Source organism: Zonotrichia leucophrys, chromosome 5, assembly GCF_028769735.1.
Source record: "Zonotrichia leucophrys gambelii isolate GWCS_2022_RI chromosome 5, RI_Zleu_2.0, whole genome shotgun sequence".
Taxonomy (NCBI): Eukaryota; Metazoa; Chordata; class Aves; order Passeriformes; family Passerellidae; genus Zonotrichia; species Zonotrichia leucophrys.
The window spans coordinates 39,008,316-39,023,074 of NC_088175.1; positions in this window are offsets into that span (position 1 = coordinate 39,008,316).

A 14,759-nucleotide genomic window follows, 5' to 3' on the forward strand; every position below is an offset into this window, starting at 1 on the left:
AAAGCCTATTAAAGAATTTTAATGATTTTATGTTTAGCTCAACATCTTATTAAAATTGCGAAAACTAAGTAGCTTTAAGAGAGAAGGGGAATTTCTGAACAATAACTTCATGGTTATGCTCCTGAGGGTCAACATGGATGTTTGGCTGCACTAGACTCACAAGCTGATCCATTTAGTTGAAACAAAATGTTCAAGTTCAGTTTTCTAATCTCATTTCAAGCATTGATCCTATTAGCATTTCTAAGGCAAAGCTGCTGGGGAGTAGGGTTGGATCTCCACACCATGTCTGTGGCCCTGCTGGAAAGAACACAGGCATGGAGGGAGGTTTTGGCACCAACCCATTTTGTTTTCACTTGAGAGCTTTGGCCAGCCCCCTTCCATCTCCATGGGAGAGCATATATCAGTGTTGTCATCCTTTTCTCCCAGCTGCCCAGAACTATCAATCAATGGCATATCACCTGGCAGCAAGAAGCAGACACAACCTGTTAACTTTGCTGACCTGCCAGCAAAGTGCACAGTGTGGGCCCAGCATGCAGGAATGGGAGCCTGCTGGGTGGCTGCACAGGAAAGCTGTCCTGACTAACCAACCCCATCGCTCTTGGGATGGATCCTCTCTTTTTCTAGGAGGATGCTGAAGGTTGGCAAGATGTGCCAGCAGTATGGGCAAAGCACCCATTTCTTCCCATCCATTTTCTTAAAGAGCAGAGGAAACAGTGATTGGTGAGGGCATGGTCAAAAGGCAATTTGACATAATTTGTTGGCAACTTCATAAACCTCATTACATGGGAAAATGGGTGAAGAAATGGAAGCCTAATGATCCTAAACATTAGGTCCTGGTGCTACCACTGTCCCCACATATATGCAGGGTGCTTTCCCTTGAGCCTTTTGGTTATTTTGTCCAGATAAAAGGGTTGGAGGTTATCTCCCATCCAAACATAACACTTAGGAATCATGGGGAACAGGGGAAGACCTGGGTACATCAGTTATTAACATCAGAGCCAAACTATGCCCTAGTAATAAAACAGAGTGTGTACTGTAAGCAGAAGAAATAATGTGTAGTTTCCAACGAGCATCTGAGGCTGAAAGCCAAGTCTAGGCATAAAGGTGAGCAGAATTTAATTTAACATCCATTAAACAACATACGCGTGCAGCACCCAGTGCAGGTGCAGAGACATTGTCTTGGATGACTGGTGTACAGCACTGCTCATCCTTCTCTGCTCCTAACTGACCTGGCAGGGGCCTGGCAGCACCTTCCCACCCCAGGAGAGTTTGTAATCTGGTGATAATGGGTACATTTGGGAGGTGTGGGTTGAAATTGCCATAGCAAAGGGAGCTATATCACAGCCTCATTAAGACTGTTGTATAAAAGGAGCACCCATCTCCATTTCTTTTCTCTCTGGCTGTGCTTCAAAAGAAAACATACCTAAGGACTCTTGAGCTGTAAGGAGTCCAGTATCCTGGAAGTAGGGCTAGTATTTGGGATGCTGACCATCCCGTCCAAACTGAACTCCTGGGGACTCATGGCAAATGATACAGAGCTTCTGCACCATGACTCAGATGTCACCTGTCTGACCCTCTCAGGCCACTCCCAGGGATTTTTTGATACCTTAAAGATTACAGTGCAGCTGAGCAGGAGGATTGCAGGGCTGCAATTTTAGACTGCAGTGTCTTAATCCCATTTCAAGCACTTAAATGCTTTTGATAGAGATACTAATATGACAGAAGAGAAAAGAGAGAAGAAAGCTGCTAGACAAGTACTTGAATACAGATCTCAGGAGAGAGAGTGTTCCTTTTTCTCTTGCTTCATTAGTTGTGCACTAGGTACTGGTTTTATTATGTAGTTACCTATTAAAAAAATGTCACACTGTTCAGCAACAGCACTAATTACCAGCATAACCACATGACCACTCTGGTCTAATGATAGTCCTAAGCCCATGTTATCTTTTAATAGCTAAGCTGATTAAACTAGCACAGAGGAAAAACAAGTTAGAGAAATTACCTTCATGGTACTTCTCCTAGGGAAATAAAGGTGCTTTTCAAGCGTGCAAAGTGCATATATTGTGTCATTTCCCAACCAGCCATGATACAGCTGCCTGGTAACTGCTGAGTTTCTGTGAAATGGTAGGAAGGGACCGAAGGAGATGATAGAAACAGGCTGGATTATCCAGGCAAACTTGTGAACACAGTCATCTAATCAGGTGCATGTCATAAGCAGCAGTTGCAGGCTATTTTTGCTTTAAGCTTTTCCTTTCTCTTTTCTTTCTTTGCCTTCAACTCCACCATGAAAAAGGGTGTATCATTCCCCCAAACTGGTCAAGATGAAAACTTGTACATAGTTTAAGTACTGCAACCTTGAAATACAGAGTCAAACTGGTTTTAACCAATTGTTGCATTGGGTAAGAAACAACAAAGGAAGATGTTTCCCTGTCTCAGTGCCGGGAAGGACCACTATGATCAGCTGACCCATCTTTTGAGAACTACAATGACTAAATGAGCAAAAAAAACCAAGGTGGAAAAATAACCTTCACAGTACTTCAAGGAAAATTAAGATGCTTTCTTTATCTCAGCCCCATTCTCTTTGATCTGTCCTGACCTGCTGCCCTCTTGGTGTGGAATACGTATGCAAAGATGAGGAGTGCCTGTCAAAGGGATTAGGCTGCTAAAAAGTCTGAGTAAGTGCAATTACCGCTGCAGGTAGTTCCCTTCTCTAAGATAGGAAACGCCTTGCAGAGACCTCAGGACCCACTTGACAATCCTTTTTAAGCCTTTTTAAATTAGGAACGTGGCACAGGCACACTATGGATGCCATATCCAGGCTCAGCAGAGCTTGAACTAACCTTAGGATGGGTCAAGACAGATGTCAGAATGCAAGGGTAGTTCTTCAGCCCCTGCCTGAGAACAAATATCTTCAAACTCAATTGATCTCACCAAGGACTTGACTAGCAAATGTGTAACACTCCCTGAGTCCCCCTCCAAGTCTGGATTTTAGATAGCTGATTTAATTCATCGTGTTTGAGGATTCTATCTGACAGCTTCTTTCCAAAAAGTTATTTTACTGTTGGTGTGAAACAAATAGGACATCAATGAAGAGTTCTTAAACTGTGCTTAGACCATCCCACACCAGAGAGCTCTGAAGAGTGCCCGGTAACTGTGATACCCCAAACAGATAAGCCCCCACCCATATGTTTTCTGCAGCATTTAAAGTATTTCAGAAGTTTCTCATTAAGGCATTTAAAAATCTATAAAAGTTCAGAAATATTCTGTTTTCTGAACAAATTATACAAAATAATAAGAGTCCATTGTTTTTTTACTACCAGAAAGATCTTTTGTGTTTCAGTGAGTCCAATAGCTTTTATTCTTGGTGTCAGGAGTGATCATTATGTGCTAGGGCTGATTTTACATCCATCAATTTTTTTTTTTTAATAAATTAGAGAATATAAATACTTAATGACTCTACCCTGACCTGACTGGAGAAACCCACATAATTTCCTGTATCTGATCTCCTTCTCATCCCATCTGTCCTGACCTTCTTGCCCTCACAGCATGGGATTAGGTTCGTGAAAAGTGTAGGTGATTGCAATTAGCTGTTCCTGTAATTTCAACATCTGAGGAAGGGAGTGCCTTGCAGAGACCACCTGACCTGCTTCAGTCATGCTCTGGAAACTTTTCATGCTAAGAGAGACACAGGCACACTGAGGACCACAAGCTCAGAAGTGTTTGCAAGTGTCTTTTTTACAAGGACTCACAAAGCCATCAATCAGAACTAGTACTTAGCCTTGAGAGTTTAGGGCTAAATAATGTGCATAAGGCTGCTAAGAAAAACCTGGAACATCTGTTCAAGCCTTGCACACGGATAATAAGTTAAATTGTGCTTTTATATGGTGTTTTTCATTCAATTTTTTTCGTTAGTCCCTCCTCTTGTGTGATTGTATATACATTTATGTGTATATTTTTAAAATTAGTCTCAATTAATAGCTCTGTATGGTGTGTTAGGAGAGCTGTGTGTGTACTTGGAGGATTTCTGTCAGGCTTCTAAGGCTCATTCCTTGCTGTGTTACTCGGCTTTGTTTGTGCATTGATGTAGTGTCGATTTTCAATCACCCCCCCGAGGCAGAAATAGGTGACCTACTTTTCAGCCCTGGACATCTGTTAATGTAGCCGTCCCTCCCTCTGTCCTTTAACCCCTTCTTCCCTCCCTCCGTCTCTGCAGAGCACATGGTCCCTTCCAGGACCTGTGGCTGTCCTGCAGGCTCCTTTAGGACCGTGGGGACCACTCTGCAGCAACAGGCAGACAACGGAGGAGGCATTGCTGGGGCAGGACTGCATACACAACATCAAAGAGGGCTGCACTTCTGCCTCTGTGCTACAGAAAGTCAGCTCAACAGCATCCCAAAAGCATCCAGGCCCAGGTACCAGCTGAAAAGTCCCAGGACACCGCACCTCCTTCTCACAACCACCCAACCACTTCAGGGCTGACCAAAAGTTAAAGCAGGTTATGGTGTCTCCATTGGGAACGTTCCCTTTCACAGGGGCAGTGGTTCCTCCCAGGGGCCTCCTCTGTTATCACTGCTCTTATGAAGCAGATATTGGGTGTTGCCCTGTAATCTGCTTCACCAGCAGTTTTGCTGTCTTGGCTAGACTCTTCCTTGCCCCGTGTTAGGAACTTTCAGCTGGAGGCAGCAGGGGTGTTTGCTTGCACTGTGGCTGTTTTAGGCAGGGCCAATTGCATGCTTTGGCTCTGGATGGGAGGCAGCAATTTGCAAGGTTGTCCAGGCTCTGGCCTTGCTGGCCCACAGCATTTGCAGACTTGCAGATCAACAGTGACAAAGGATGTGGAAAAGGCTGTGCTACTTAATGCCTCCTTTGCCTCAGTCTTTAATAACAAGATCAGTTGTTCTCCAGGTACCCAGCCCTCTGAGCTGGAAGGCAGAGATGGGGAGCAGAATGAAGCCCTCAAAATTCAGGAGAAGAGGTCAGTGACCTGCTACACACCTAGACATACACAAGGCTATGGGCCCTGATAGGATCCACCCAAGGGCACTGAAGGAGCTGCTGGAAGAGTTTGCCAAGCCACTTCCAACCATTTGTCAGCTGTCCTGGTGAACCAGGGGGCTCCCAGTTGACTGCAGTCAGCAACTGGAATGCCCAGACAGGGAAGGGTTGGAAGGAGGATCTGGGGAACTACATGAGCCGGCAGTGCCCAGGTGGCCAAGAAGGCCAATGGCATCCTTGGCCACCAGAAACAGTGTGGTTAGCAGGACTAGGGAAAGGATCTGTACTCAGCACTGGTGAGGTCACACTTTGAATCCTGAGTTCAGTTTTGGGTCCCTCACTGCAAGAAAGACATTGTGGCACTGGAGTGAGTCCAGAGAAGGGTGACAAAGCTGGAGAAGGGTCTGGAACACAAGTCTTCTGAGGAGCAGCTGAGGGGGATGGGGATGATCAGCCTGGAGAAAGGAGGCTCAGGAGGATCTGATCCGTCTAGAGAGGTTGTCACAAGGTGGGAGTTGATGTCTTCTCCCAAGTAACAAGTGACAGAACAAGAGGAAACTGCTTCAAGCTGCAACCGGGAAGGTTTAGACTGAATGTTGGGAAAAATGTCTTCACTGACAGAGTTGTCAGGCATTAGAACAAGCTGCCCAGGCAAGGGCTGGAATCACCATCAGAAGGCATGTGGATGCAGCAGTTTGGGATAAGGTTTAGTGGTGAACGCAGTAGTTCTATGCTAATGGTTTAAGTCTATTACTTGTAGACCATTTCCAACCTTAATGATTCTATAATTCTAAGAGTGCAAGGTTGCCAGGTGATTTTGGTATGGTGGCCAGGATGAGACTCTAACCTGTGGCACCCAGGACTTTTGTCTGGTTTTGCAATGCAAATACATTTCCAGTTTGGCTAGTTTATGCACTGGCTTTATAGACTATACATGTCTCCCTTCTGACAAACAGCAGGTGGCATGTTTTGATCAAGAATATAATTGCTCTGTCAGACTCTGGCAGGGCAGGGGAAGATGCACAGTGATCGGAGAAAAATGATGCAGTGGAGATGCCCTTTCACTAATTTTTTCATCTTAACTTCGAGCTGTCACAAAACAGATCCATTCTCCTGGGGCAGTCCTACCTCTTGTTGCTAGTGGTGGTCCTACAGGAAGGGAAGTGAGTGCTTCCCCTTGCAGCAGCCCAGGTGAAGGTGCTCAGGCACCTCAGCCTGTGGCAGGGACTGAGAATATAATATGCCCATGCTGACACACTGCTGCAGCATTTTAGACATTTGGTGAAGTTCAGTGGTGCAAGCCCACACAATGTACAGAAGGAATTCACAGCAGGGGCCAGGAGTAGACACTGAGTTCTAACTACTCACGTGTTCTCATTTAGGTCATCAGCTGCTGAAATCCCATATGCCTCATGTGCAGGGTGTGAGTTGACAGACATTTCAAACTTCTGATCTCCCATGCAAGGAGGAGGAAGGCTCCAGGTATTTCATCAGCTACAGAGAGAAAGGCCACCCAAAGTAAATCTCTGCCCTCTGGACAGGAAAAGCAAAGCAGTTCTAGAAGTTTGATCTCATTCTTGTTGAATTAAACTCTGGACTTCTGCCACTGATAAGTAGCACAGTTTGGAGCAGGCTTTGCTTGGACACCTTATTTGCAAGCACCCAGCCCTGAGCCTGGCTCTTTCCAGCTCTGCCAGCCCCTGCAGCAGCCATGGGACCCTAGAGAACCATTCTTGTGTCCCTGAGGTTTGATCTGCCCCCAGAACAAAGGCTTCACAAAGGACAGGAGGCTCAGCACAGCCACTTAAGCCTGTGGCACGGAGCAAAGCTCAAAGAAGGGACAGTACAGAAGTGATGAACAGGGGAGTAAATGTACATTTTCTACACGAGAATCTGGCTTGGCATATATCCTGGGGTTGATTTCAATTCAACAGAGTCAAGGATAGTTAATTCCTCAGGGTTCCCAAGCACTCATATCTAAGCATATGTAGAAATTATAAATATCTATCTAGAGAGATATAGTACACATAGCAATTTTATATACATAACCTCCAAAGAGGGACAGTACAGAAGTGAGGGACGGGGAAGAAAATGTGTGTGTATATGTGTATAGACAAATAACTATTTTCAACAACACCAAAAGGATCAATTGTCAGAACTTTTTAACACCAAGCAAAGATGCATCATTGCCTGGTGTCTTTCCTTTCAGAAGTAAACAGCAAAACACTGGCTCTTCCCGCCCAAAGGACCAGGACGTCTGTGCACAGGTTGGGCACTGGCATATTTTTATTAGAGACAAGTTATTTCTTGTTCTCTCCCAAACTTGCCCTAAACCAGGACAAAGACAAAGAAAACAGTCTACATGAGAGAAATTATTTCCACCTACTGTCAAACAGCACTCAGTCAGCAAACAGAAGTAGCTCCAAGTGTCTGCACTTACCCCATGGCAGGCAAGAAGAAAAGAGAAAATGACAGATATGCTGATGATTCCCTTTCCTGCTCTGCTTTTTCCTGGTTTTGCTAAATCTTTGCTATGCCCTTGACAAATGCAGGTGTTTCTGCAAACAAGTGCTATAAGGACTTTATTTTCTTTCTTTTTTCTCCCCCAGAAGGGAAGCTCTGGAGCCGTGTTAATTTTGGGAAATGAAGTTTGGTGAGCAACTGTTCAGAGCAGATGACTGTGCCACCTTGTGGCTTTGCTCAGTACTAAGCTCTGAAGTATTAATGTATATTTTAACATAGATGTCTCCCCATGAATGTCAGATGTGGCCAGGAGGATTAGGGCAGTAATTGTCCCCCTGTATTGGGCACGGGGGAGGCTGCATATAATTTGACAGTTTCCAAAAACCAGAAGTGGTTGACATAAAAATGTGAGAGTAGAACATGCCACTCCAATTAAAATAAATAAATAAATTTGAAAACACTAATCCACCTTCAAAATATACTGTAATTTAAAGTGCTTTAAACAACCTCAAATGACACAGAACATATGAAGGAAATGAAAATTCCTTTAAAAATGACCGTCATTTACTTTTCTCTAGCCAGAAACAAAACCTCTTAGCAAAACTGGAAGACATTGTTCCTTTGACATCTGCCTTCTCCCCACACTTTTTTTTTTTTTTTTTTGTGAGCAAGCTGAAAAGCCACCCTGTGCTTCTTCAGGTATTTCTTCCCCAACCTTAAATACACTCATGGCAATGAAATTCAATCCTCTGTTGTAAGACTGAGAAGATTTTGTCCCTACACCTGCTACTGTGTTTACAAGGCCGAACCTTTGAGAAATTCTTGTGGAACAAGACTGAAGATGGGATTCTAAATGGTTCCTTGTTGGCTGCATCTCTAGAAATCCAGCAGGATCTGGAAATAAACTAGACTCTTCAAGTGCTCAATTCACAAAACCTACCCTCAGTTCTAGATGGAAACAAGATACCAACTTGTAAAATGAGATAAAACACAGGATCTCTCACGAGGCCCAATTTAGGACAGGATGCACATATTCCTCAATCTCATTCATCACCAATTCCTGATTTTTCAGCTCTGGTCCTCCAAGCAAGTTTACAAGTAAAGACAAGTGTGTTCTCATTCTGCTTTCAACTGAAGTGTGCTACTTCATCCTGTACAGATAAAGCAGTCAGCTTTCTACATTTTAGATTCTTAAACTTGGAACTTCCCTGAACCCTGTTTAATTCTTCCTGAGTTTGTTCACACACAGCATTCACCCCCCAGGTAACATTGTTCCCAGGAACCCCGTGTAACAAACAGGTCCTCTCACCACTTGCTTACTTCACCTCTAACTTTAGACTTCAATGTTTCATGGATAGAGCAGCCAAAATTGCAGAGGAAAGGGGTAAGAATGAGGACTAAAATCCATTAAATACTCACATACCTGCCAGGATTACTTATTAACCTTCCTGTAAGGGCTAAGCTTAATATTCACTTTGAGAAATGTAAAACACCTGGGCTCCAGTTTATTGCTGGCTCCTGTAGCTTATCAGGCACTAACAAGAAGGAATGGGAACTGAATGGGAAGGGAACTTTTTTCCCTTTTTCTGTTTTTCCCTTACTTCTGAGAAGAAAGGATTTCTTTTCCAGTTAGGGAAAAGTGTGGCAGACAGAGGGAAGCCTTCCACCATCATAGGCAAGCTGTGCATGTAAATCACCTCCTCTTTGTTCACTTTTTTACACTTTTGTTGCACTATTGTTGCTGTCTTGGTGGGGGCACTGACTTGGAGAGTCCCATTCCTAAATCAGGACAGCACCTCAGCTCATGAGCTCCCCCCTACCTGAGCATTTCTGTCTGGTCTGGATGCAGGGAATCCAGCTACTGAACACTTGCCACTCTGTTGTTCCCAGCACCTGGCTTTTGGTACAACCACCTACAACAGGAAAGAGAAGCTGAGGATATCAACCCTTCCAAATGCTGCAGGCTATGTATAGCATTGGAATTGACAAACCTTTGAAGCCTGATGCCCAATTCTGTTCTCATTTTTAGTGACTGCCTGTGAACAATGACTACAGTAAAATGAGCATAAGCACTAAATTTGTATCCTTACAACCTAGAAGGAATTCAGATAGCTATGAGAGAAATTGCCTAAGAATTAAGTCCTAATTAAACCTGTAACAATAGCCTGGTAAGCCAAATTAAAATACAATGGAAAGCATTGTCCCTGTTCTCATGAATCTTTCTTATAGCCCTCTAGGCCATGCAAAGTTCAGTAACAAACACTGGTCCCCAAGTAATAGATTGTCAAAATTGTTGCTAGCCCTCAAATCAGATTTATTGCCAAAGTAGCTTTGCCTTTGGGAAACTGTGACAGAAGGCATTAACCCCAATTAGGGCAAGCCAAGATCCTGTCTTTGCAGGCTGTCCAGAATATATGTAAACTGTTGATTTTTTTCTATTCCAAAAGCCATTCCAGCTTCAAGCCTATTTACTATTCATGTTAATTACAGACAAGGGACTAATCTCTAATTGCACAAGGAAATTCAAGACGTTATCCTGCCCTTGCCATGCCCCTTCCAGCTGTTGTGTTCTGTGAAGGATTCATCAAAACATAAACTGGGCAGACCCAAGTAAATTCCTTGTCCTAATCTTCACTGTAGCTGTGATCTTAGCCAGCTGATCTGGCAATACCTCTTGCAGTTGCAATCCTCCCTTCATTTCTTCAATATGCTCAGAGTCCAGCAATTAGCCTGGCTCATCAAGCCTCCACTTTTCAGATGCTGCCTTTGTCTCCAGTCCTAATTATAGACAAGTGAATTTTTGTGATGCCTAAAACCACAACAGCATTGGCTCCTGTGCACACCAACCCTCTTTTATTCTGTGCTTTCTGAGCAGATTCCAGCAACCACCTGCCCTCCTCAGAGGAAGGCTGTGTGCTGTCAGCAGGGATGTGGGCAGCCTGCTGCAGTGCTGCTGCTGCTGAACACACAGCATGCACTGCCTTCCTGCTGCAGCGCTGCTCCTGCAGAACCCACACAGCATGCACTGCCTTCCTGCTGCAGCGCTGCTGCTGCTGAACCCACACAGCATGCACTGCCTTCCTGCTGCAGCGCTGCTCCTGCAGAACCCACACAGCATGCACTGCCTTCCTGCTGCAGCGCTGCTCCTGCAGAACCCACACAGCATGCACTGCCTTCCTGCTGCAGAACCCACACAGCATGCACTGCCTTCCTGCTGCAGTGCTGCTCCTGCAGAACACACACAGCATGCACTGCCTTCCTGCTGCAGAACACACACAGCATGCACTGCCTTCCTGCTGCAGCGCTGCTCCTGCAGAACCCACACAGCATGCACTGCCTTCCTGCTGCAGAACACACACAGCATGCACTGCCTTCCTGCTGCAGCGCTGCTGCTGCTGAGCCCACACAACATGCACTGCCTTCCCTCCACCCTGCTCTCTGCAGCACCACCCATGGCCTCAAAGGCTGCCCCACCATTCCCTAGCCTTTCACTCACAGGGCAACCTGCATTAAACCCCTCAGAGCACAGGTGGGTGAAAAGCAACATATCTGTCCTAAAAAGCATTAGTTTCACACGAACTCCTCCCCATAAAACTCCACATGGGTTTTTGGCAGCGTGTGGGCACAGCTGGCTCAGTGTTGGAGCTGATGTTGCCAGGCCAGCTCTCACGGTGCTGTGCACGGTATTGTTGGTAACACGCTGGTGTTTTGGCTGCTCCTGAGCAGTGCTCCCAACAGCACCAGTGCTGTCTCCAGCAGTAACTCCTCACCACTAGGTTGGGGGGTGGCCAGGATCTTGGGAGGGGATGCCCCCCACACTGACCAAAGTGATATATTCCATGTGACACAATGTCAGCTCAGCAATAAAAGCCTGGAGAAGGGAGGAGAAAGGAAGGGCATTAGTTACTTTGTCTTTCGGAGCAACCACCATGTGTAGGAAGCTTTTGAGGCTGACATAAACCATGGAAGGAGACCCATGGAACTGAATAGGTCAGGACCAGGCTGTTCTTGAGTGCAGCTGTGAGCCACCCATGCTGTGGCAGAATGTATTTCAACCACTTTAGCCACTTCCTGGCACATCCAGACACAGTTATTCAGTTCAATCCTCAATGATGCTGCACAAAATCAGCCAAACACTTTGCTCTGCCCCACCACAGACAGTAACAGCTGGGGCAATTTCGCAAAAGATCAGGTGGATTTGGAATTGGGCACTCTTCCCTGTGACCACAGGTACAGACCTGGGAATGTATTCAGATTGTGTTCAGACAAATGATGTACCAGAGCTTTATTTCTCAATTACAACATTAAGAAATCTGTAAGTTGTGGGAGTGTAAGGTGGGAATATAAATTCACCATTCAGACAGGTGAGCAAACTTTTCTCAAGCAAAAAGAAAATACTGTGTCCTCTGGTTTCAAGAAACATCTGGGATTAAGGCACTGGAGGAGTCTGTATGCTGTGCAGAAATCTGTATTATTGTGTGTATCAGACACCTCCCTGCCACCAGCCAGTGTCAGACAGAGTCCACTCCAAGAGGACCTTGTGCATCTTACAGGAGAGAAAGCCTAGCTCCAGCCAGGAGGTCCAGAAAGAAGAGTGGGGCTGTTCTGCTTCATGTCATATGAAACCCTAAAAATCTTTCTGTACTTCTCTGACACAATAGGATGATGGAAGGCCTGTTCCAGGCTAAGCAGAGCAGCAGAAGTTCAGAATTGTCATTTTCCTTCAAGCTACAAATCCATCCAAATCAGTGATGGTATAAATCACTAGGTGTAGGCTGTCATCATATGGCTGCTCCAGACTGCATTTCTATTAAAGCATTATTAGCAATGATAATGTGACTAAGAGGAAAAAAATCTTTCAACATTTTCTGGTTCAGTATAATGGAAAACCTGGAAGAAATTTGTAGGAAACAAGCAGGTCTCTGCATGTGTATGCTCTATTTTTTTCTCTAGACTGGAAAAATCAGAAGGAACAGAACTGGACTTCACCATGACTGCTGATGACTGCTCAGGAACACTTCAGTCTGAGTCCCATCTAACTGGCATGCAGGGGAAGGGGTATCTCCACTAAAAATCATTTTGATTTCTAGGTTAAATCTCACAAATCTGAGACCACCAATATCGACTGCACAAATCAAGACAAAACTAGACTCAATAGAACTAGTTTTCAAGTATGTTCCCCATAAAAAAAAAGTCACTATTTAAAATTTTACTTTGACATCCTACAGCATCCATTTAACAGATATATTAAAATTTAAAAAAACACAGATCAAATCTGGCCTAGTCAGAACAATTGAGATTGTTCCTATATAGTGTAACAATTTTTGTAACATCATGTTGCTGACAAACTTGTGGTAAGTTCTGTAGCTAACAACTCTAATTCTAAAGGTGATTTGCTTTCCAGCTCTCACTGTTGTTGCACATTTTAAAACTAAAGCCAAGGAGACAGCACTGTCCTTATCTTAAATAGTCTCTAAAACAGTTGTGATACTGGCTGGTTGTCTCTACTCTAGGTGATGAAACAGCTTTGCTCATAAAACAGCTGCTAAGCATTTCTTTTTAAAGCATTTATTATAAAACAAAATCCACATAATCTATAGTACAAAAGCAGAGTCTGTTATCTGTACAAATATTTATACAAAATACCAGTTACTTCAAACAAGCCTTTGGTTTTGTTAACATAAAGAAACATTGCAGTTTCATGACCAGAAAATTGTTAACATACAATGGTCTGAAGTGATGACAGCCCCAAAGATTTTTTCACAACACTATTACCAAGTAATTTGTGTGTTAGAAGGCCATGCTTGGCAAAATAATTGATAAAGACTTTCAGTAACACAATAAAGATTTTATGGCGCCAACGAAAATTGAGACATGCTGAAAACAGCATTAATTTAATCCCCAAGCATGTAAATATCAGTTACTGGCATTATTTTTTAAATGCTATGTATTTTTGACAGGTATTGGGATGTCTGTTGAAATAGATATGAATATATAAATCAAAGTTAACTTTAACTTGAAAGAATGCATTTGAGAGAAACTCCAATATATTACAAATTCAAAACATGCATGCTCTAAAAAAACCTCCAAAATGGTAAACTTTCAGTTAGTCCCACAAGTTGTGGCTGTATGTATTTTAACCGAAGAGAACCCTAACAGTAATACAAAGCTTTGTTAAAACCAGCCGAGTACAATCTACATTTCCCCCCCCAGTTTATATGTTAATCTGTTTAAAATACACAAGGCACTGAAGTATTGGGTTTGGTTGTCTTTTGAGGTAAGAAATGCTACAAAATGATACACATATAAAGCTGTAATTATTAGGCTGTTTGCAGAATACACAATTTAATATAAATATAAAAAGATTATGTGTGGGTTATATAAAATTTCTTGGTACTCTTTGTATATTCCTGTACATTTACAATAGCAGCAATTGCCATACAAGTAGGTGAGTAGGAAAGCAGTCTGGGTTAGAGTCGTGTTTATGATCCCCCAAATTTCCACAGCTGTCCTCCTGCTTTCAACACTTGGTTTTGCCTCCACAGGCTGATGAATTCCATGTACAACTACTTCCAGGCTGCAGGATGTCTGTACAAACCAAACGGGAATGTGGCTCCCTTTGTCAAGCAGCCAGGCAGGAATGCTGGCACCAGAGCGGCCCCATCCTTATCTACAGAAAGGTGCATCAGTGGGAGCACTCGCTTTCCAGAGGTGTCAATGGCGCTGAGTTAGTCTGGCACCGGAGCTGTCAAACTTGCTTTTCTCCTCTGACAAGCCCTTCCAAGCACATCCTCTGCATGTATTTTGTCGATATAAACCGACCCGTTTAGGAACTGTCATTGTGATCTTCTCTCCACCAGGATCCTGTGTTGGCTGGTGAGGAGCCGGCCCTGCCTCCAGAGGTGGGCTGCACAGGGGCTGTGATTCAGCTGGGAACAGCCAGGGTGTTGCAGCTTGTCACAGGTGGTTGGGAGCACTGTCAGCATGTCAGGACACGGCATTTTGAAGGATTTTGTTGTGGAATGCAGAAGACATATCAGACTGGTTTCCATCATTCCTATCAGCAGGCTTAACATTGACTTAAAATAAATTTTTCCTTTGTTTTATTTCCTTACAGGGAGTATGATTTTATGTGAAAAAGCCCACAGCATAGCTGGCCAACTTCAAAATAAACAAAGAAAATCACCCTTTAGAAAATCTAGAGTAAGTTCTCAGGAAGGAGAGGCAGAAGACCTAACAGAATTGAAAACATCTATGCCTATTAAATATTTATTTTCATGTGCAGTAAATACCTTAAGCTGTTT